Below are 26340 nucleotides of genomic sequence, written 5' to 3'. Positions count from 1 at the left end.
ACTCTTTGACTCACTGTGTGGATAACAATGTTGTAGTCATTATTTCTGTTTAAAAACAGAACAGAGTTCCAGTTCTGTTTTATTCCTGGGCTTACAATAGAATTATACTTCCTAATTTCTCTGTAGTTAGGAGGGACTTTGTATCAAATTCTGGCCAGAACACTTAATTGCCTACAAAAGACCCTTTAGATATGTTTGGTTTCATGACTATTACATTAGTCCTTGGATGACTATAATAAGCAAAGCCTGCCTTCTCTGCAGTTAAGATGTAGCATGATTGTTTTAAGCTATGAGTTTTTGGGCCATTTGTTTGCACGGATAACCCATCCTATGTTGACTAATACACAGCACCCAAAGTTGAGGGCTAAATGCAATTAAGTCATGAAGATTGAGAATTTACAGCTAACAATAACCAGATACAGATGAAAGTAGATCTGCTATTAGACTGTGAGAACATGCCATCTTGGAATCAGATTTAGGAAAAAGTGAGGCCATAGGTACCTTCCATATTTTCTTTCCTTTCTTCATTTACTACACCTAATATGCAGACAAATATTTATTTGCAATTGCCTATGTTTTGGTGTTCAATTCAATTGGCCCAGTTAAGTACATTAGAACAGATTGTAAAAGCTCCATTTTAAAAAATCCAGCTCTCGTTTTATTTTCATTGAAGGAGGCTGAGAATAAATAGAGAAATTGGAAGGTGACCACAGACATAAGAACAAACTGAAGTGAGTTTTTGTCACTCTTACATGCCAAGCAAGGAAGTAAATTTCAACAACAACAACAACAAAAAAAAAAACCATAAAACTTTCTGTCTCACAGACAAGGATAAGATACTTGTGAGGTAAGGGGATGTCTAAAGCACATATGAGAGAGCACATTCTTGGAAAAAGTGAAAAAAAAATCTCTGTCCTCATGAGAATTAGGGTCTATTAAGAATTTGAAGACAATAAATAAAGAAGTAAAACACACAGCATGTCAAATGGTGAGAAGTGCTAAAAAGAAAAATGAGGCAAGCAAGAAAGATAAACTGCAGTGAAAAGTGAGTGGGCAGGAAATGTGAAGAGCAGGGTGAGGGAGCCTTCTCAGAAAAAATGCGTATTTTCAAAATGAGACAAAAGGAGGAAATACAATCCTCATCTCTTCCATTTTTGATTCCTCAGTGTGAAAGTTTGCAGCTTGTAGCTATTGTAGTCATCTTACATTCTTGAGGGTCAAAATCTAATGACAAAGTACAATGTAGAGGAGATTTGAGAACATAAAAATAAAATACTTTGGGGCCTTTGGTAATGTTATGAAACCTATTTTTATGTGAAATAATGAAATCTTAACTTTTTTTTTTTTTTGAGCGGAGTTTCACTCCGTTGCCCAGGCTGGAGCGTGATGGCGCAATCTCGACTCACTGCAACCTCCGCCTGCCCAGGTTCAAGCGATTCTCCTGCCTCAGCCTCCTGAAAAGCTGGGATACAGGCACCTGCCACCTCACCTGGATAATTTTTGTATTTTAAAAAGAGACAGGGTTTCACCACCACACTGGCCAGTCTGGTCCGAACTCCTGACCTCTGGTGATCCGCCCGTCTCGGCCTCCCAAAGTGTTGGGATTACAAGCCTGAGCCACCGCACCCAGCCAAAATCTTAACTTTTAAAGCCAATTAAGTCAAGGTTTTTGTTATTACTTGGAGCCAAAAGAAAGGAATATCACTGAAGATGCAGAGAAACCTTGAACTGTGACAGAGGAAAGCTGAGAAAGTTTCAGTAGCTTTATCTTCTTATTGAAATAAAAATAATACAAATTTTTGAAAGTTTGTTTCAGAAGAGTAGTGATCATTTTTGAAGAGCTGCACTAGAAAGAAAAATAAATTTAAAAATTACAGATAGTAGTGAGGTTAGCTAACTTACAACCTGACAATGTGTCAGTAGAAATTCAAAATTTAAACACTCTTCCAGTACATATTTACACTCATATAACATCCTACCATCTCCCAGGTACTCGATTCATTCAGGAAAAGCCATAAGCCATCTATCACACTCATCATTTTTTATGCCTGCTCCTGCTGCTTTTTCTCTGGGAGCAATTTTATGAAACTCCTTAGCAATAGAACAATAACTGGATGCATTTTATTGTAAGTAATATTTTGTTTAATAACTTTTTCCTGACAAATTTGCTCATGTCTGACACTAATTTTATTTTTTCCAGAGACGTAACTAGGCTTGAGACCTTAGGATTAATTTTGAAAGAATCAATCTATTTCATTTACCGATTTGTTGCTAACATGTTCATTTTCTCAAATTGTTAAAACCTCCCATGGTATTAATACTCACAATCACCCACCATTTCAGTATACCACGTGTTGAAATTAGCAGGTGAGAAAATAGCCATTCCTAAAAGAACTCCAATATTACTACTTATCCTACACCGAATGATATGAGTATAGGTAATGCTAGGCAGGCATATTTAGCTGGCTATAGTCCAGCTTCCTAGTATAGATTATGTTTCCTTCAATAGTGCTGAGATTAAGACAAACACTTCTTCTTTTAAAACTCATACAGGGTAGAAAGACTGTTGACCTAATATACAACTGTGTTATAAATAATTTGGATTCCTTTAAATTCCATACCAAACTCTGAACATGACTAATGTCTCATTCATTCAACAACTATTGAACAGACCTTTTTAGGAGGTTTTGTGTCGGACACCGTGGGTGAGAAGTTTTTAAAGGATATGATTCCTAACTGAAGAAGATCACAATCTAGTAGCTGTAAGTATACATAATCAAAATATAACTTTTAATGAATATTATACAAGTTGAATAAACTAAGGGCTGTAGACAGGCCAAGGAATGATTAGATCACTCTGTGTCAGAATATAATTAGAGGAGATGATAAGTTTGAATTCAGGATAAAGTATATAGAATGAAGACAGATAAAAATATATAAATAAATTATGAAAAGCAAAGAATAAAAACATGATAAATACTTCAGAAACAGGAGAAAACCTTATTACTTACACTATAGGGGTCCTGTGCAATGCTTCCTACACATTAATGTTAAAATGTAGATTATTCAGTAGGTACAAGGTGAAACCTTGGATTTTGTATTTCTAAGAGCTCCCAGACGACATCAACTCTGCTCATGCAGAAAAATAGTGGCATATAAAATAGCCAAGATAGCTTGTAAACTGACTGTAGACAGTGCTAAAAATCATGTCAAGAAATTCATCCTCTACCACTGAAGCCAGGTGATTTCAACTTGTGCCCTAAAGATCCCTGAAGGAGAAAAGAACTGCTGGTATCCCAACCTCAATGCAGCAAGTTTATTTTATGTGTTTTACATGTTGTCCTGATCCAAAAGCTGGTTTTTTAAGAACAAGATTCACAAGAGGAAAAAATATTTTAAAAATATGGATTGACTGCTTGGAGAAAATTTAAAATCTTTCGAGCAGGTAAGTAACATCTATTTTGAAAATCAATCTGTTAGGCTTTGTAGAGTGGATTGGAAGGGTAGAATGAATGGTCTGAATAATTAGTAATAAATGGGCTATTTTAATAAAATAAGTAACTAAAATTAGGATATTTAATAAAGTGATAGAAGTGGAAATCATAAAGATCAATACAGATAGATACCAGGAGAAAAGGTGTATCAAACATTGACTTTGGTGAAGGGAATAAAGATTACAAAAATGGTTTGTGCTTATGTACTTTGTGGAATCATATAATCATAAAAAATTATTTAAGGACCAAGAAAATAGTTTCTGAACCTCTAAACTTCCTTTAATAAATTATTAGAGATTGGACAAAAAAAACCCCAGAAGATTATTCACCTGGATAAAATATCAATTAAAAATATCCAGACTGTAGCATAAAGAGAAAAAGGGGATGAGAAATATAGACAAGCGTGTGCAAGATATAGTACCATCATGGGAAAAAATATAATAAATGTGTAATTTTTATAATTGAGAGTGTGTCAGAGCAGTACATAATGAGATAAGTGTAAAGAATTTTCATAGCCATAGAAGATATTAAGCCCTGAATTCCAATGGTGATACAAATCCCACATATAATAAAAATAGAAAAAATCACACCTAAGCACTATGGTAAAACTTCTGAAAACCAGAAAGGAAGAAACGAGTCTGAAAAACATCAAGAAGAAGGAAATAATAAAATGATATACTTCCTGCCACGAAATGACAGTGAGTGTAACAACTGACTTTTCATTAAATTCATGGAAACCTGACAACAATGTAATGATACCTTTAAAATGCTAAATGAATATAAGTGCCAACCTTTATTTCCATATCCAGTAAAATATTTTTTCAAAATGAAAGCAGATCATATCCCCTTCTAGTTAGGATGTAGAACAATGTAAAATAACTTCACTCCTGTATTAATTATGAGGAAAAATGTACAAAATGTAAATCAAGCTTCTCTTTGGGGCTATCATAAGTAGTGAATGCAAGGAAGATTAAATGAGCTACATACTAAACAAAATAAGCCCTTCATAACCAAGCAGACAGTATACAATTTCCATACCTAGAATCAGGTTCCTGGTCCTGGAGCAGGCTGGAGAAGGAAAAGGCCTACCATTGACTAAGAGGATGTAAACAAATGTGAAGAAAAAGTTAAGCCTTTGATTAAAATATAGCCTACTGGGATATACTGTCATATTGAAGAGCCTCAAATACAAAAGTGTATTGCTCAAATGTCTTTTGGCTCCAGTAATTGCAAGACAGTTTCAATCAGAATAAGATTCCCACTAATAATACTAATTATTAAAATCTTGGGGGAAGGAAGCGAATGTTTTATGCCCTAAAAGCACTTTTAAATAGAAACAGGCCAGGCGGGGTGGCTCACGCCTGTAATCTCAGCACTTTGGGAGGCCAAGGTGGGCGGATCACGAGGTCAGGAGTTCAAGACCAGCCTGACCAACATGGTGAAACCCTGTCTCTACTAAAAACACAAAAATTAGCCAGGCGTGGTGGCACGCGCCTGTAGTCTCAGCTACTCAGAAGGCTTAGGCAGGAGAATCACTTGATCCCGAGAGGCGGAGATTGCAGTGAGCCAAGATCGCGCCACTGCACTCCAGCAACAGAGTGAGACTCCGTCTCAAAAAAATAAAATAAATAAAATATAATAAAAAGAAGCAAAATAGTCAGAAACTGTAGGGAATTCGACATTCAACTTTTTCCAACATCTTTCAACATGGAACATGGAGAATTAAAGCAAAAATATGAAATTTTACTAGCTTGAACATCATGGAAGAAACGTGAGCTGCCAGAACAATGGCAACTGACACTAAAAATACAATAAAGGGGCTGGGGACAGTGGCTCATGCCTGTAAAACCAGCACTTTGAGAGGCTGAGGTGGGAGGATCACTTGAGGCCAGGAGTTGAAGCCCAGCCTGGGCAATATAGTGAAACCTCATCTCTACAAAAAAGTAAAAATAAATTAGTCGGGCATGGTGGTATGTACCGTATAGCCAGCTACTCAGGAGATGGAGGCTGCAGTGCTATTGCTGCACTCCAGCCTGGGATAGAGTGAGACCCTGTCTAAAATAAAATAAAATAAAGGAAGAAGATTCAGGGGTTACTCCCCTCTCAAATATGTATTTAAATGCCCCTCTTACCATTATCTGATCCTTGAAATGCACATGTATAGTGAAGACTCCAAGGAACCCAGGAGAAAGTAGTCTATAAGAAGACTGAAAAAGTGAGCAGTTATCTCAGATGCTGACTGCTGCAGAGAAGGCAGAATTAAGATTTTGAATCACACTAACTTAGAGGGTCTTAAGTACCTGAAGCTTTCCACTAAAATTCCCAAAGGGTCTTACCTTTCAAGTAAAGGCTATGTAGCATGGATACTTGTTTTTCTTTGCATTCAGGGCAATACTGAAATGTATCTGCCTTAAGAAAGTATAAAAACAAAACACAGATTCACAGTGATCAGCCAGTAACATAACTGGGTACTAGAAAACAACAAAACACTCTGCAGAAGGAGACAGAATCCAGAGGATCTAGAACACATTATCCACAATGTCAATAATTCAATAAAAAACACAAGATGTGAAGAAAGAGGAGAGTGTGAACCATGTTCAAAGTAAAAAACACAATAGGAACATATACTGATATAAATGAGATGTTAATAAGCAGAGTATACAGCAGCTATTTTTTAAATGTTCAAAAACATGAATAAATATGATCACAAAGGATATACAGAGAAATCTTAGTATAGAAATGAAAACTTAAAAAAGACTCAAATGGAAATTATAGAACTAAAGTATATTTTAAAACATAAATTTTACTAATGCAAATTTGAGACAACAAAAGCAGTAGTCAGTGAACTTGGTTGCAGATCAAAATAAATAATCCAAACTTAAGTACAAAGAAAAAAATAGAAAAAAAACAGATAATGTTGGACAATATCATACTCTCTAACATAATTGTAATTGGAGTCTGAAGAGAGAAAATAGAAACATTGGAGCAGCAAAACTATGAAGAAATATTAGACAAAAATTTTCCAAATTTAATTTTCAAAAAAGGAATAAAAACGAAAAAAATCTAAGCAGAATAATAAAACACTAACAAATCACAATAAATATGCATACAGTCAAAACTACAGAAAAAATCCTGAGATAACCAGCACCTAAATACAGATACACAGATGAAGAGCAATAATGACTGTCGATTTCTAAAGAAAAATAGCAGAGGCTAGAAGAAAACAGTAACTTTAGACTAAAAAAACAAAAAACCACCAGAACAACAAATCCACAAAAAACCTGCAGCCTGGAATTCTAAAATAAGTGAAAACATCGTTTTTAAAATAAAAGCAAAAATAAATTAGAAAGCAATAACAATGTAACAAATATATAACTAGAAAATGGCAAAGTATTTCAGAATGAAGCAACACCCTTCTAAATAACCCATGAGTTAAGGAATGAATCACAAAAGAAATTAGAAAATATTTTGAACTAAATAATGATAAGCCAATATGTCATAATTTGTGGGATGCAACTAGAGAGGCACTTTCCAAAAAAGTTTACAGCAGGATAAATGATTATACTGTTAGGTAAGAAAAAATAAATGATTATACTATGTTAAATTCTTTTTTTTTTTTTTTTGAGACAGAGTTTTGCTCTTGTTGCCCAGGCTGGAGTGCAATGGTGTGATCTCAGCTCACCGCAACCTCCGCCTCCTGGGTTCAAACGATTCTCCTGCCTCAGCCTCCCGAGTAACTGGGATTATAGGCACGTGCCACCACGTCCAGCTAATTTTGTATTTTTAATAGAGATGGGGTTTCTGCATGTTGGTCAGGCTGGTCTCAAACTCCTGACCTCAGGTGATCCACCCACCTCTGCCTCCCAAAGTGCCAGGATTACAGGTGTGAGCCACCACGTCTGGCCAAAAACAATGTTTTAAATAAAGTGACTAAGCAGGCACCTTAAGAATTAAATGAAGAATAGCAAATTAAACTCAAAGTAAGTAGAAGTAAAAAAAAATAATAAAATTTTAGTAATTGATAAGCAAATACAGGTTGAGCACTTCAATTGCTGCAGAAAGGACCAAATACCAAAAATATCAGGGGTGAATGGAAATACATTCAAATATGTTGTCCTACGTTTAAAAAAAAATTTAAAAAACTAAAATTAGTGAAATAAAATGGAGAAAAACAATAGAGAAGACCAATGAAGCCTAGAATTTGGGTTTCTGTAAAGATCAATAAAATTGATAAACCCCTGGGCAGACTAGTAAAGAGCAAAAACACAAATTATCAATATTAGAAGGAGAGTGGACCTATATTAGATCTACTGGTCTCCCTGCTGCCTTCCACTGTATTGCGCTTCTCCTTCAATAACACACACGCAAGAAAGCCCAATTCCTTTTTACCCCCTCTTACTAGACTGTCTTGAATTGGTAAATTTGTGTGTGTGAGTGTGTGTGTGTGTGTGTGTGTGTGTGTGTGTGTGGTTTAACCAATGTATTTCCAATGCTATTACATAATTGTTCTCAATTAGATGTGCCTGAGGGAAATTTGAATAGAAACTGAGAATAATTTTTTTGATAGGCAGCCAAGTAAGCCACCCTCTGCTTTGAACAAAAGTGTTTAGATGACTGAGATGTTATTCCCATATTTTGAGTCAAAATATGCTGACTTTCCAGGAGAAGACAGTAATAAGAGTACAGTTCCCAGTCAAGGTATGAACAAATTTATGCAGTTATCTGAAAATAACTGGCTTAGTAAACTCATAAATCTCTACTCTGTAAAATGAAATGTCTCATGTTTTTTCAGATTCTTCAAGTTCAGTTTTACTTTGTTTTCCTAGGAATTTAACAATGTTTTATGGGAAATTCTAGCCTTTCTCAGCAGCAATAAGGAAAACCAAGAGTAGGAGTTTTAGTCCACACATGGCCAAGGGCTAAAGGAGAAGGAAGTTCACCTGTTGGAGGCAGCCTGAAGTTAACTGTGGCAAAACTGTGTTACAAATTCCAATTCATTCATTTCCCTGTTAACTGTGGCAAAACTGTGATACAAATTCTAATTCATTCATTTTCCCTTATTCCTAAGCATTCCCTAGGCCTATTTCTATCAAAGTTCGAAGTTTTAAGATTATCAATTTTGTTCTATAAGGTAGCCTTCTTTCTTAGTATAGGATATTGAGGCGATCTACTCCACTATTACCACCCCAAGTTTTAGCACTGAATAAAATCAGCAAAATGGGATACCATAATACCAGAATGCTATAAAGACGGCTCAGGCAAGCAAGAGGATATGGGTTTGTCCTGTGTGTTTGATGCAAATGTCTAAAGTTCCAGAAGTAAAATTTATTTATAACAAGTCAATATTTATTAGCAAAACGTCTGCATTGATATAAGTTGGTATAAACCCAAGATTTATATATTTATCAAAGTATGCTCAAGCTTACACAATAAAGCTAACTTAATAAAGTCATATATTGGTTTGTTTCTTTCCCATAAATTATTCTGTTTGTTTTATTTAGGCCTCAAAGACTTTCTTTAAGTGTTTGTAAACCAGAACTATAGAAATCCAAGTAACTTTCACAAGTTATTACCTTGATACCTAGAGAAGAATTAACATTTATCAGATATTCAGGATAATAGAGAGTTCTTCCAACACAGTATCTATGGGAAATCATTCTACCACATTAATTTTCTTTCAAAGATTCCTGCTTAACTTAGATTTCATATATTGATATGAAAATGATTTAACATAACAGCTTCTGGCCTCGCACAGTGGCTCAAGTCTGTAATCCCAGCACTTTGGGAGGCCAATGAGGGTGGATCACCTGAGGTCAGGAGTTCAAGACCAGCCTGGCCAACATAGCGAAACCCCGTCTCTACTAAAAATAAAAAAATTAGCCAGGCATGGTGGCAAGCGCCTGTAGTCCCAGCTTACTCGGGAGGCTGAGGCAGAAGAATCGCTTGAACCCATGAGGCAGAGGTTGCAATGAACCAAGATCGCACCACTGCATTCCAGCCTGGCGACAAAGTGAGACTCTGTCTCAAAAAAAGAAATACATACATATGTATGTATATACCTGTATATATGTATACATATATAAGTATATACATATATATACTTATATAGTAGGTATATATGTATATATACACATATACATATATACATATATACCTATATATATACACATATACATATATACATATATATACATATATACCTATATATATATACATATATATATATATATACACACACACACACATATATATACAGAGAGAGACAGAGCAGTTTCCGTGTCTCTACCTTTATTAAATGGCCATTGGTCTTAGGGTATTCATAGATTTATTCCCTGAACTGGCAGCTTTGACTCTTGCTTCTCTGCTGTAATTTGATGAATTGATTCGGATGCTAAAGGGCATCTGGCCTAGCCTGTTACTGTGCTCTCCTGTTATGGCAGTTGCCAGAAACTACAAACAAAGCTCCATTGCAACTAAATCCCACAGACAGCCTGTTTGTGTCCTGGCTTTGTTCTGTTAGCTCACTTAGTAAGGTTAAAATCTTAAGAAAAATAAACAATGTCTTCTGAAACATCTGTTCTCCTTTGATTTTGTCCCAGTCCCAACTTTATGTTCTACACCTTCAAAATAACGATAATAACTTTCTAAATATATGTAATGAACTACCCTTGTTACCAAGAGAAGAGCGTTACAGCTGTATGACTATATGATAAGTCAGACATCAAAGGAAACCAACTGGGGAAGATTTTTAGAGGCTTGGTTTTGATTCAGGGCTGTATGTGACGTTGACAAAATTAGGATTTAATGTAAGTATGTATACTCTTAACTACAGTTTTCATAATTTCTCTTTTGCCAAGCTATTGTTTCATGCCAATATAGTGATTATTGTACAGAGTAACATAACCATTCTGATAGAATGGATTATTAAAATAAAATATCAATCTCAGGATAGGAAAGGCTATTTATTGAGAGAGATTGTGTGAAAAAAATAGATCTGTCTGGGCTATTCTGCTGATCGGTATAAATTCAGTAGGCTCTAATCCTGAAATGACCAATGTCCCTATCTCTTTACATCTTGAGGCTGTTTTCCTTCACTGATTTTCATGCCTAACATATCAGAATGACCCCTAGAGGCCTGGCACTACCATTATACATGATTTTGATTATCAAAATTATTTGAAGAACTCTTAATAACATTTCTGTTGCTCTCTGGAGTCACATATAAGTGTCTATACAATCTATAAAGTGTCAAATCCAATATACAAATTTAATGGATAAAATATGGTGTGTGAAATTAATAATCTTAAATTCTGTTCCTGACTTCCTAAGAACACAATGGGTGCCTGGGGAGGTGTCTTTTAAATTATATAATGATCCAATTTCCCCCCATCACTCCAATAAGGAATACAGATAATTATATTCACATGACTGAAAATGTAAACTGTGCTAAGTCTCACAGTTAATGGGATATAAGTAAAATATGTATGGCGAATTATTAAAAAGCACTAAATGACTGAAAATAAAATGTTACCCTTTGTCATGACAATCAGACAGATGATCAGTTTAAGAAAATTTCCCTTCTTGTTATTTAGAAATATGTTTCAATCACCTTTTGCTTTTTGTCTTTCCCTGTAATCAGTAGGCACATTCTTTTTTCCCCAACTTTTATTTTAAGTTCAGGGGTACATGTGCAGGATGTGCAGGTTTGTTACATAGGTAAACATGTGCCATGGTGGTTTGCAGCACAGCACATTCTTAACTAGGAAACAATGCAATGCAATCTAATTCCATCAGAACTTTGCAAGCCTATTTAAAACCATTCATTTTATTCTACCTTAGTAATTATATATGGCATTTCCATATTACTTTTAAACTAATGTTTAAATGAATAATAGAATCTCTGTTTGCAGCATTATGTTGCTTAAAGTATTTCCAGTAATATGTTAAAGTCTGATTTCCACTATCTAATGGATTAAAGTGCTTCTAGCAGGAGAAAGGAGAAACATGATTGAGACTCACTTGGAAAGAACTGTGTTTTTAGTTTACTTGCAAAATAATTGTAAACATATTTCACTTCAAAATCTTTTCCTGTGGAGAGTAATCACGGAGAAGCCTCATGAAAACAAGTTTCACAACCAAAAAAATTTGGGAAATGTTATGTGTTCTACCCACCCTATACTAGGAAATTTAGAAATTACAGTGGTATACGAAAATGTCTAAAACATCCTAAATTCTGTGTGTCTTGGTTTATCTAATCACAAAACCTTCTTTGAGAAATATCTATTAACACCTTTCATCAGAATGACATGGAAGTCAATCTGAGATTTGCTGATACAACATTCTCCCATTTATTAAACATGCTCACCTTCAATATCACATTTGAGCCTTGAAAATTTATGACATATTGATATAGAAGTCTTCAGAAGAGATTTTCCTGGCTTTTAGAAATAGGGCTGGAGTAATTTGGGCTATGAGCTGAAATGTTTAGTTCATAGACTCTGAAATAAAGACAGCTATCACTTACTGAGAGTTTTTATGTGCTACGTACTCTCCTAGACAGTTAAATTCACTATTTCAAAACCCCAAATATACGTGAAAATATAGATTTTTCATATGAAGAAACTAAATCTCTGAAATTTTAAGCAGCACTTATACACCAAATATATAGACAGATGGTATGTAATCTTTAGTGTCCACTGACCTCCAAAATGTAGCTTCTCTGCAGCCTATGTTACCACTCAATATCTTTGCTCCCGGCATGATAGAGTAAAAACTCAGCTGCAGGTAAGTTCAGGAGTATGAGCATGAGAGTTCGTTACATTTATGTTTTGTTTTTTAACTGGGTTTTGATAGTAAGATAGTGTGAGAAAAAAGGTCTTTCCCATTTCTGGGTTTATAGATGAGGAGGGCAGCTTTTGTTTTGTTTTGTTTTTTTGAGATGGGGTCTCGCTCTGTTGCCCAGGCTGGAGTGCAATGGTGCAATTTCAGCTCACTGCAACCTCTGCCTCCTGGGTTCAAGCAATTCTCCCTGCCTCAGCCTCCCGAGTAGCTGGGCTTACAGGCGCCCGCTACCACACCTGGCTAATTTTTGTATTTTTAATAGAGACGGGGTTTCACCACGTTGGCCAGGCTGGTCTCAAATCCCTGACCTCAGGTTCTCTGCCTGCTTCGGCTTCGCAAAGTGCCGGGAGCTTTTGTATTAAATAAAGTGATCTGCCCCCTTTTCTCCATTAAGAAAAGGCAGGAAAAGCAGCACCGTCTTTGCCCTCACAGCAGTTCTGTGGCTTCAGCCCACTGCTTCAGGCATCTGTTGTCTCCTGTCTGCTCAGCCACTCACAGTGCCGCCCTCTTGAGCTCTTCAGGCCAGCTCAGTGCCATCTCCTATCTCAGTCACTTTGGAGCTCAGCAAAGAATAAACAAATTTGGTAGTTTGTTTTTTAATGCACAGGAAACATTTACTTTTGTGGCCCTGTGGAGACTGATAAGAGTAACCCCTTCTCAGGATGATCAAACAAGAACAAGAACTATTCCTAAGTCAAATTTTAAAATTTGTCTCTTGATCCTCTATTGTATTTTTTTCCTTTTCCTTCACAATTTTTTAAAAATTACTTTCCTCAATAGGAAATTACTGCCATGATCCTAACAGCTGAAACATGTGGGCCATTGATAATGAAAGTGAGAATGAATGTAGGTATTCCTAATATTGAATTCTACTTGATATATATGATATATTTATTACATAGATATTTATTATGTATTTATTGTAGCATTTTCTAAAGCGTTGCTAAAAGTGTAAAAAAAAATTGCTTTTTACAAAATTTCACTTTTGCTTTAATTTCCCAAAAGGGGATGCTCCCTTAAAAATGGGAAATGGGAAAAAACCTTCACTGCTCTAATAAATATTTCATTTTCTCTTCACATTCTATTGTTTTCTAGTTTTAATAAAGTTACTAAATATAATGTTAAGACATTTGCCAAACTGCCTCATTTATTCCTAAGAAATATATTATTTACTGAAACATCTGTTTATATAAATAACATAAACTCAGTAAATATCTGATTGTTTTAATAAATAATATAAACAAAACAATGATACTTATTATTCCAAAATGCATTAATTGGCTGTCCCAAAAAATCAGATTACTAATCATACTCTATAGTGTTTAAGGAATCCCCAGCACTGCCTCAGCATTTCCTCAGCACAGATATTACTAAATATTAAAGAATTAGGATGTTAACCATGTAGAAACTTGTATAGTTTGTGGTTCAAAGCTGTTTCTTACAAATTTAAAGAGCTAATTTCACCAATATGGTCTTCAAAATATCAAAAGCTTTCATGGAATTTTTCAAAATAAACTAATTGTTGCTCACTTTTTTTTTTTCTTAAGCTATATGACAAAAATAATTTCAGGATAATTTTCCAGATTCAAAAAAAAAAAATGGTTAGGATTTTTTTATTTTTTTCTGAGACAGAGTCTCGCTCTGTCTCCCAGGCTGGAGTGCAGTGGTGCAATCTCAGCTCACTGTAAGCTCTGCCTCCCAGGTTCACACCATTCTCCTGCCTCGGCCTCCTGAGTAATTGGGACTACAGGCGCCCGCCACCATGCCCGGGTAATTTTGTGTTTGTATTTTTAGTAGAGACGGGGTTTCACCGTGTTAGCCAGGATGGTTGCGATCTCCTGACCATGTGATCTGCCCGCCTCGGCCTCCCAAAGTGCTGGGATTACAGGTGTGAGCCACACCGCACTCGGTCAGGATTGTTTTTTAAAAAGGCTTGGGAAACACTGAATTACAGAAATGCGTATCTGGGAATATTTTAACTCCTTAGGTTAGATTCTCAAACATTTTATAAGCTGGTTTCTGCCTACTCTTCCGGAATTATCTACTTACACTGTTTCCTCTTTAAATATTCCAAAATGTACTGATAATTCACTAACTGCACTATACAGTCATACATCCAAAGCACTTTCAGTTGCCTTCTCTACCTAAAAGGAATGTCCTTTCCAAGATGGGTTGCCTACTAATTTCTATGGCTGTCAATGTGAAGTAAAAATGTCTATTTGGTATCTTTGCTACCGACCACAGACAGACAAATGTATGAGTCTATGCTATCATGTATTTATGTTTATGCCAGTTTTTAACTTATTCCATCATGTCAATTGCATCATTATGTTTGATTGTTGGCCTACTTGTGTCTTCATTAGAGAACAAGTCACCTATGAGTAGAGATGATAGTTTTTCCTCTTGGTAGACATTTATTTAGGTAATTAATAAATATGTCTTGAATAGATGAATAATTAATAATGAATGAGATAACATATGTTTAGCACCTAAAGCACAGTTTAAACTCAAATAATTGATAATCAAATATAGTTGTGTATCAACTATTAGTTGATACTCAAATGCTCATTGTGTTTTCAATATGTAGCAAATGATTCATTATTCACTCAACTAATATTCATTAAATTGTTATCATATACTAAGTGGTGCTCTAGACAATGAAAATGAAGAATAAAATGATAATGAAGGATTAGCCCTTTTTTACTGTGAAGCTTACATTCCAGTAGGAGAGACAGACAATAAATAAGTAAACCAATAAATTAACATGAACACATTAAATAATATGAAGTCAATAAAACCAAAAATAAGTAATAGTTCTAGGGTAAGTAATTTTATTTGGATGTGCTGAGAAATTCTCTTAGGAGGTAACACCTGAGCTGAACCTGGATGGAAAAAAGAGCCAAGCATTTGAAGACATGATGGGTGATCTAATAGATTTGAAAGTTAAAGGGTTTTTGGAGGAAGAATAAGCTTGTTACAAGTGAAAAGCAGAAAAGGAAAGTGAAGGAAGGAAAAGTATGGTAGGATAGATATGAGGTGCAAGAGATAGAGGCAGAAGACAAATAACGTAGGGCCTTTTAGAATATGCTGGAGTTTGTGTACTTTCCTTTTCTCACTAAGTGGAGGTGGAAGCCATTGGAGGATTTTTATTCAGGGAGTGACATGGTTTTAATCACATTTTAAATTTATTACTCTGGCTGCAGAGCATAGATTATGGGGAAAAAAAGGAGTGATTAGTTAAAAAATCCATTGAAGAAAGTAAGGTGGATAATTATAGTTGTTTGGGCTAAGGGACAACAGTGGAGGTTGAAAGAAAGAATTATTTTGGAGACACAGCTGATAGTACTTGTTGATCGATTTCATATGGGAGATGAGAATAATTTTTTTGCCTTTTTAAGTGTTTTTTTTTCTTTGCTTCTTTTGAGCTTGAGCATCTGGGAGGAATAGAGAAGCAAGTAGGAACAGGTTTGGTCGCAGTATCAAGAATGCAGTTTTGTTCATATTTAATGTGAGCCAGCCTATTGGAATTCAAGTGACTATGTCAAGTAGGAGTTTGTCACTGAGGAAAGATTTAGAACTAGAGATATACATCTGTAAGTCTTTAAATATAGGTGATGTTTAGAGAATTAGAAAAGACTTTTTTCAAGAAAGAATATAGGTCGAGAAGAGTAGAAGATTTAAGAGTAAGCCTAGGGTCCTAGAATTCAAAGGTCAGCAGAGGAGGAGAATCTAGCAGGGGAGACTGAGCTAAACTACTTAGTAGATAGGAGGAAAACCAAGGTAGTGCAGAGTTCTGAAAAGGAGAAAAAAATTCAGTAAGAATAAAATGGTCAACTGATCTGTTACAGAAAGAACAAATAAGATGAAGAATGATAAAACATGGTAATTTTTGTTTTGTTCTGTTTTTTGGAGACAGAGTCTTGCCCCATCGCCCAGGCTGGAGTGCAGTGGAACGATCTCAGCTCACTGCAACCTCCGCCTCCCAGATTGAAGCGATTCTCCTGCCTCAGCCTCCTGAGTAGGTGGGATTACAGGCAGTGCCACCACACCCAGTTAATTTTTTGTATCTTTAGTAGAGATGGGGTTTCACCACGTTGGCCAGGATGGTCTCGAACTCCTGACCTCGTGATCCACCCTCCTCGGCCTCCCAAAGTGCTGGGATTACAGGTGTGAGCGACCGCGCCCAGCCAAAACATGATAATTTTATCTGGCAAAATTGAGATCACCGATAACCTTGGCAAGAGCAGTTTCAACAAAGTGTACAGGGGCAGTGGGGGGGTTGCCCAAATGAACTAAGTTGAGAAGAGGCTGGAATCATCATCACGTTACTGCAGAAACAAGCTCTTTCCAAGAGAAACAGCGCACATCAGAACTTTGTAAAGAAAGAAGTTTAAAGCAACTCTATCGTGTAATTTACAATCATTTTCCCATCCTCCACAATGAGGGCTGACTGTATGAAGCCTCTGAGATGGTTTAGCCCACCTTACAGTAAAGTGCAGTGATAAGAAGCCAGATCAATTGCATTCTCTCTTTCAGCACTGACTTTGAAGTGGAAGGATAAAAGCAGTGGCAGCTGAAGTTATTCAGTTACACAGAGCAAGGCCTTGGGACTAGAGCTTTGATGAGTCCTGAAGCAACTGAAGTCATGAATACACATAAGCTATAATTTATAAGGCAAGCTATTTGGGACAGAAGATAAGGCATCCACTTCTTAGGAAAAATGAGCTACGTGCTCTACAGTGTCTGGGGCAAAAGAGATGAGAAGAGTAGCTGGAGCTCATTAACAACAGAGTGTTAGAGTAAAGATTTACAACCTCTTGATGCCAACATCTCTACCTAACTTCAGTTTCCCATTTTGATACCTTGGTTCCTAGTTTCTCACAATGCCTTATTCTTTGGATATCAAGACCTAACTTACCTTTATTACTGCTTTAGCATTTGCACCCTTATAATAAATCATTAACTCTGGAGATTCCTGAGAATGTTTCTGTTCTATATAAGCAACAGATTCTCACTAATGCAAGGCACAACATACAAAGAATAGTTTATTAGATGCTTGGAATAAAAAGGTCAAATAATAACCACTGACAGAGCATTCATAAAATTGGTAGATTCAAGAAGTGATTTAGAAAACAAAAACTATTCAATGTTTTTTGAGTCAATGAATATATATTTATTCATTGAATTATTTGAATTGTGCTTATTCATTTTATAATAGGAAATAATAAAGTATTGAAAGTAGAAGACAGAGTGGTTGATTCTTCATAAGCAGGAAGGGACAGGGATATGTTTAATTTTTTGCTAGTTAACTTTCACTATTACCAATCTCTAGAAGCTGATACGTTTAAGTGTCATCCAATTACGTGTGTGGGCAGGTGTGAGGGAGAAGAGATTTTTACCAGGAAAATTCCATAATCCAAAACTTTATAAAAACGATATGCAGTCAGGTACTTCATCCTTCCTTATTTTATTTTTCCAAAACATTGGCAATTTTGCCAACAGAAATTTTTCTTTAAGGATATGCTATACAGGAATACAGAAAAAAATTGCTGTTTCTTTTAAAAATTAAATCAAGAAATTATATATTATGCCATAATTGAAGACGAGCAAGTTTCTTAATTAAACTTCTCTCTTCTTTTAGCCAAAGTAATGGAGCTTTAAAAAGTTACATTCTAAACTTTGGTAACATGAGTGGCCAAAAAATAAAAAGATAATAACACTTAAAATATAACAAAGAGATTTTGTAAGAGGTTTTCATAAAGTGCTGAAAGACCTTCAAAATAAGCCTCTCAAGGTTGTACTATGATAAAACTGCTGATTAGGATGATGAAACAAGGCTTTTTGACCTTGAACACATCACAGCTTCTCTTAAGGATCCTAAGTACACCGTGGCTGAATAAGAATGGACTTTTCCATTGCCCAGATAATGGGACCTGGAGCCCCTTGAGCTGAGCTGAGCCCCTCATAATGAAGCTGGGACAGCTGCAATGTAAAATCAAAGATACATCTGTGCTTATAATTGTGACAATCTCTCTACTAAACAATTAAAGGATTCCATACCAACTACAAGGACACATAGGGAAGGTGGCAAAGACCAATATTTGGTATTTTTCCTACTACTCTAAGTAAACCTCAGAGAAATTGTTAATTACTTTTCATATCAATTAACAGTGTAAGCCAGAATAAATATGATTTTCTGACATTCTGAAACAATGAAAGAATGACAAGCTTCTACATCGTTAATAAGTGTTTCTTGATAATTTTCCATGTCTTTCTCTTTCATAATCTTCCACATTTCTGAAAATGGATATGGCTCTTTTGCCTAAACATAAGAATGCATAGAGAGTAAATAGAATTACAAAACCTCCAAGTTGAAAGTGACCTTTCAGGTAATTCAAGAACATGACTAATATTTCAATTTCCACCAAAACAATCCTTAGAGTAGTTGTTCAAGTCTATATTTGAATGCCTTTAATGGAGAAACTACTTCTATCTTTTAATCTTCTTTCATAAGACATACAGATTTTTTTTCTAAATTGTTTTCAGGCGAAAACGAGACTTTTAATCCCATTGTACTTACACTAGTGTTATCATGAAATTCTATGAATGCTGGCATCTGCACACTTAGCATATGCCTTCAATAAAGACTTTGACATTAAGAAGAGGCTCACACACACATTTTTATTTTTACTTTCAAAGTCATTTCTTAAAAAGTATAGTAACCTATAATTAGGGCAACTGCATATTTCAATTTGCCCCAGACGAGAACAAGTTACGCCTTTTTTTCCCATCAGAGTAATTATCACCAGTGTCGCTTCACTTTCAAAATGGTCTCACTTCGACGAGACATTAGACAGGCTCACCACACCTATAAGGTTATTTATTCTCCCCAGCCTGGTCTGTGAGCACTCTTTATAATAAATAAGAACTCAAAGTGGCTCGTCCTTTTTAATTTCAGAAGTATTGACATCCATTATGATTTCCACTCATATGTTTTTCTCCTAATTCTCTAAACCAATGCCTATATAATTACATCTAAAATCTAGCAAACGTCTGCTTCAACAATATGGTCGTTTAGATATCCTGCACAACCCTCCAATGAAACAATAATGCAGTATAAAATATATATTTAAAAAGTCATTTTAAATGCAATGCTGAACTGACATCAAAGTATGAAAAACATAGAGCTTCAAAATGAAGTACAACCCAGAACGCTGAAATGTAACCTAGTGTCAAATACTCTTTCACCCTTAAAGTTTCTGCTAGACTCTGCCAAGTGGATTTTGATAACTTACAGAAGATAAAGCCCTGGACCTGCAAAATGTTGACACATCAGTGATCTAAGAAACAAACACTGGGTATTCAAGTTACTATTATTTTAACTTTTCTCTAGGTTGAAACATTAAAAAAAAAAATAAAAAGTTGTAGAGAAAAGTTCACACACAGGCAGACTGGGTATTAAGCTGATAGTTACTTTTGGGAAGAAGTGAAGAAATGGGCACCGGGAGGTTCCTGACAAAGTCCCATTATTTTACTTGAATGATTAGTGTCTTTAGCTTTTAATAATCATAAGGTCAATTTTTGACTTAACACACTTTTCTTTTTTTTTTTTTTTTTTGAGACAGAGTCTCGCTGTCGCCCAGGCTGGAGTGCAGTGGCGCGATTTCGGCTCACTGCAGGCTCTGCCCCCCGGGGTTCACGCCATTCTCCTGCCTCAGCCTCCCAAGTAGCTGGGACTACAGGCGCCCACCACCTCGCCCAGCTAATTTTTTTGTATTTTTAGTAGAGATGGGGTTTCACCGTGTTAGCCAGGAGGGTCTCGATCTCCTGACCTCGTGATCCGCCTCCCAAAGTGCTGGGATTACAGGCGTGAGCCACCGCGCCCGGCCCGACTTAACACACTTTTCTACAGGTAACTTATATTTCCATAAACATTTTTCAATGTCAAAAATATTGAAATAACGTGGCCTTTATTTGATAGTTTTCCCCAGTCTCTGACACAATTTCTTTTCTGGAGAAACTATCTATAAATCAAGTCTTAAAGTATCTTTACACATAAGTTCTCAAGGAAAATGAGAACTCAGAGTTTTGAAAATTTACAAACACAACAGGAAATCAAGCACCATAAGAAAAAAACAACTAAAACAAAAAGCCAATGATACAGACTCTCACAATGTAGACATAAATTGTTAGACATAGATTATAGGTATGATTTATATATCTGAAGAAATAAAAGATAAGCCTGAAAATATAATCAGCAAAAGGGGAGAGTTAAAAAATAAATTATATATTATAAATTATATACTATATGTAATATAATATGTATATTACATATTATAAATTATACATTACAGTTAAAATAGCATATATATTATATTTGTACACATGATAAAGACTCAAAGATTTTAAAAGATGTTTATTCCAGCTTTTTTAAAAAACTGAATTACTAGAAACTAAAGAAACTAAACTACTATAGTTATTGGAATTAACATTAAACTGTTAGAAGATTATTTCTAGGAGGTTAGTTTGAAAGATGAAGGGAAAAGGACTTTTACCTATTTCCATATTACAAACTAAAAACAATTACATAATGCAGAACAATTTTAGCTTCCATTTTGTGTGCCTCTTACTTCTTGAATATATTCTTTTAAGAACTGAAATCTAGAAAAAAATTATCAAATTGTAGAAAGTCCAAGAGGATCTGGCCTAAGAAAACATCAACGGACTTGGTGATTCACTGGACAAATGGAAGAAATAAGATAGCAGTGTTAGAATATGCTGGGAGGAGGTGGAAGTAGCATGTAGGGGCCATTCATGTATGAATAACTATTCATGAAAGGATAACTTGATGATTGATAAAGACGATAAAACCAAGTGACATTTTAAGAGGCTGGTATATTTCAAAATTTAAGGAAGAATCCTAGAGGGGAGATTTTTGAGGATTATGAAAAGAAAAGGAAAGACAAGACAGTAATGGATGAGAAGAATATAAAAATATGGCAAGACAAAGCTAGGAAATAAGGGTGAAGAAAACTTTCTCTAAAATGAAAGGAAAGAAAAAGATAATGGAAGAAAGATACGAAAGTAGAAATAAACTGAACTAAATGAGGTGTCGTTTAAGGTTTGTAGCCTCAGTCTTCTCATTATGTAGATAAACAGGAAAGTCATTCTGTGAAAAAAGCAGAAACTATGGTTTGATGGAGCCAATTTTTTCTTGGTAAGTAGGTAATGGTGATCCCAGGCACTGATGTAAGTGATCAATGCCCTGTGAGGCTGTTCTAGGCTCAGAAGAAACATATCCTTAAATGATTAGCTCTGTATAATCATTAAGTCTAATGATTATACACACTTACAATATCTATATTGACTTTTCTGTTTTTCCTTATCACCAGGTAAGGAAACAAATCATCTGGGTTTTTTTTGTTTGTTTTGAGGTGGAGTCTCGCTCTGTCGCCCAGGTTGGAGTGCAGTGGAGCAATCCTGGCTCACTGTAACCTCTGCCTCCCGGGTTCAAGCAATTCTTGCGCCTCAGCCTCCCAAGTAGCTGAGACTACAGGCACACGCCACCACGCCCAGCTAATTTTTGTATTTTTAGTAGAGACGGGGTTTCACCATATTGGCCAGGCTGGTCTCAAACTCCTTACCTCATGATCTGCCCCCCTTGGCCTCCCAAAGTGCTGGGATTACAGGCATGAGCCACCGCAGCCCGCCCACATCATTTGTTTTACGAAGGCAAATTAACGAGATAATAAACAAGATAGACAAATAACACTTTAAAGTTCTTTTAAAGATAAAGTAAGTACCGCCATGGCGAACGAGACAAGTTATTGTGCGAGTGGAGAAAAGAGAGCACATGGGGGAGAGAAGGAAAGATGAGAAGCAAAGAGAAGCAAGAAGGTCAGAGAAAAAGACATGAAGAGAAGCAGAAGGAAAGGGAAATAGAAAAGTGGAAACTGTTGACTGGAAGACCCACATGAGGAGAAGCAGAAAGGAGGAGGAGGAACAACAGAGAAAGAAATAGAAGAAAACTGCAATGAGTAAAATCAGGGAGCACAAATTGATAGGAAAACAATAACAGCTGAGCAAAGTGAAAGAGAAAGGACAAAAAAGGAAGTAAGAGTTGATATTTATAGAATGCTTACATTTTGCCTTAACTTCCATAAAAAAATCTATGAGGTAGGTGCTATGATGTCTGCATTTTATAAAGTTCTCATGCATGGAGAGAAGAATTCATTTTCTAAGTTTACAAACCATTACAGAAGATGTAAATTTAGGTCTTTGGATTTCTGTATTTTTAACCAATAATGTCATACTACAAGAAGCAAGGGGATGAAGAAAAAGGAAGTGAGACAAAATATGACTTTTTTTGTTTTCTTGGACTGGAAGCAGTTTGCCTCTGCACAAACTCCTGCCCTTTTCACATCTCATAAACCTGTCCATCTTTCCATGCTCGTCAGTTCTTCCTTTTCAGTGACTAACAAGCTTTTATCTATAAGCGGAAGATCAAATCCTGTCCAAAAACCAGACCAGGAAACTCCCTGGAAATGAAGACAATAACCAAGTTAGTTTCTTGGAAGCTAATGATAATTGTCCTTCTTGGTTCTAATGAACCTCACTTTCGTTTAATCAAGCCCTGTTCAGGTTTAACTGGGAAAGATTTCATGACTGTTAAGGCCAGTGCAAATTTTGATGTCTAATTTCCACATTATATTTATGTTTGCTAAACTGACAAGCAAATAATCTAACAGGTTCAAGTCGTTATGAATAATAAAGGATGCATTAAAATCTTGGGTATCATTTAGGAGGAAACTGATACAATAGTTGAAGCAATATTTATATGATCACAATGGTAATGACATTAAAGATTTTATAAAATAGACTTTTTTTCCCTCAGAAGAAAGAATAATTTGGAAAAGACTGAAAATAGCCTGCTAGCAGATTCTAACAATCTCAATCCCAGTAAAGCAGAGATTTGGTTATAGAAACAAGATAAAACTGCTTGACCACATTCTCTGCTACTGTTGCACTGGGATTACCTGATTATTGAGCAGGGTTTGATCACTACTTTTCACTGACAGCTTCCCACAATTAACGTGAAAGAAACAATGACCTGATATTCTAGCTATACTGTATCTTAGCTGTAATATAAACTTCTTTTATTTATTATCTCGATTAGAGTTTGAACATATTATCAATTATAGGTCCTCTGCTTTTCTTTTTAGTCTCTCTCTAATACACATACACACACACACACACACACACACACACACACACACACACACAATTATTCTTCACACATTAGCCTAGACATCACAGCAGATTTGATGGGTGCTTTCAATGTTTTGTTTCAAATTATTATTCTAGATAATTCCAGTTTACAAAGAGAACTGAAAATACAGACTACCTGAAAATCCCTTGGATGACCAAATTACTTTACATAAATATTGCAAAAGCCAGTTTCAGCCTTCCCACTCAAGGTTAGGTATCTGGGATTATTTATTGCATTTAGTATCAGATTATTGTATTGATGAGACCTGCGGAGTTTAGTATTTTGCCTACTCAACAGCATCTCAATAAACAGCCTATCTTCTAAATAATATCCAGGATCTATGTTGTGTAAGGAAAAATGAAAACGAAAAACATTCCTATCAAAATGAACCTAAATATAGGAAATTGTTGGATTGACACAGTTATGTACTGTATGAGTTAGCTGCCCCTTGATTCTCAGCTTTATTTCTATCCTGTGCTTCCTGTAAGGCTAGAAAGGTACACACTACATTTCCCATTTACTGGGTAACTCTTGGTTAGTTTCTACAAGTGGCCACTCTGACAGGAAGTAGAAAGACAGACAGAAGGGAGATTTTTGTTCTGCTTTTCATAGCCTTGCAGCACAAGCACCAGCAATGACAGATGACTGTGGACTACTGTGGGCAAATGTGGGTCTAGTAACAACTGCAGGTGACTGTTGGCTTTAGAATTTTTGCTGATTCAGCTGCATCAGGAGGCTAAGATTTTATTTAGTAGCATCAATAAGGTTCCAGCAGCAACACTAAAAGCAACAGTAGTACTGCTAGCAGATTAGCATACAGTGAGTTTGTAAGTTCCAGCCTACTGGTTGTCTCCCGCCTAAAATTAGGCTTGGTTCTAGGGATCAGAACAGGGCTCTATGGAAATTTAATAGCCCCTACCATAGGTAGAGAAAACTAGATATGGCTTAACATTCACAAGTATTTGTTAATATATTTTACTACACGATGGTAATCCAGCTCTTTCATAGCTGACTCGGGGTAAGAGTGTAGCAGACGATGATGATACCTGAGATCAGTATTATGGATCAGGAAGGTGGAAAAGGAATAGCCTCAGGAAGCAGCAGGCATAAATGAGAAAGAATAGGAAGCAGAAATCTGAAGCAACACTGAAGAAGGAAAAGAACAACTAATCGGAGTTTTGCATAATAAGTTGGAAACTATCTAGAGCATCGTATTTTTATATAAATCAAGCATTTGTTCACAACCCTAGAGAATGCCAGTTCCATTGCACTTTTTATAACATTGATATACACTTCTATTTATAGTCTGTTTTTCCTGTTTGTTTGTTTTTTCAAAGTAGGCGGAGGTAATAGGCATTTGGCTGGCAGTGCAACTATCCAAATTGCTACTCTCAAAAGGAGAAGAGGCAGTTAAACACAGATGTAGGGTACTGTGTCATGGTAATGAATGTAGAGCAACACTACATTTAATATTGGCCTTGCTCTGAAAGTAGGAGTTATATATAAACACTAGAGAAGAATAATGTGAAAAAATACGGTTCTACCTCTATAATGTCAGTATCCTTTAAAGTGTACCAGTTTTCCTATCATGAGAATATTTGACAACAGAAGGAAGACATTATCAGAGGATCACACTGAAAAATGAATTCCATTTACACATCATACTGCATGCTTCCTCTCTGTTGTAAATATCAATAGTTCACTACTATTTATTTTGAATAGAATTCCATTGATGAATATACCACAATTTTTCAAGGTCACCTATTGAGGTACTTTTGGGTTATTTCCAGGTTTCAGCTATTATGAATATGACTTCTGTGAACATCCATTATTAAGTATCTGTGTACTTATAAGTTTTTATTATTTTGGGGTAAATACTAAAGGTAGAATTGCTGAGTCCTAAGATAATTATATGTGGATTTTTGCAAGACCTAGTAAGGCAGCTTTAGGCAACTATTACAGTCAGTTATCCTGGTTTGGGTAACTGTACTGAAGCTATGTACAATGTGAACATTTGGGAAAGAAGGAGGTAACGGAACCAGGAACGCTTTACTCCTGTTCCTTTTTTTGTTTTCTATTATTTAAAATTGAAAGATTTGAATAGTGTAGTCGGCAGGTGGGTAAATTTTTCTTAAAATCAAGATAAGTTTTGTAGCTTCTCTTACCTTTAAACAACAACTACAACAGAAGGAACACCCAGATCACAAATCATAGATAACTTAGTGATAATATCACTTGCGAATACCAGGATGGTGCATTTTAACTTTTTTAACACATTTTCTCATTAGAAACAAATAGTAAAAATAAAGAAATAAATAAAGAATAACAGACAAAAACACTGGCTTAGAGTTTTATTACAGGCTCTAATGCACCTAACTGTTACACAGGTAAATGAGATCTAAGTTACCATAAAGGACAAAATTAAAGATGTCTCTAAGATGGAGATTTTTCATATGCACATTATTTTGTTAAATTCTAATAAATTTTTTTTCAAGCCCCAGGTTTTCATGGTAGTTAGTTGGTGATTTAACTTCAAGAACACTTAGTGTGGCTGGGTACAGTGGCTCATGCCAGTTATCCCAGCACTTTGGGAGACTGAGGCAGGTGATCACCTGAGGTCAGGAGTTCAAGACCAGCCTGGCTGACATGGAGAAAACCTATCTCTACTAAAAATACAAAAATTAGCCAGGTGTGGTGGCATGCACCTGCAGTCCCAGCTATTCAGGGGCTGAGGCC

This window comes from Nomascus leucogenys, chromosome 11 (assembly GCF_006542625.1).
Source record: "Nomascus leucogenys isolate Asia chromosome 11, Asia_NLE_v1, whole genome shotgun sequence".
Lineage (NCBI taxonomy): Eukaryota > Metazoa > Chordata > Mammalia > Primates > Hylobatidae > Nomascus > Nomascus leucogenys.
This window is presented reverse-complemented; position numbering follows the sequence as displayed.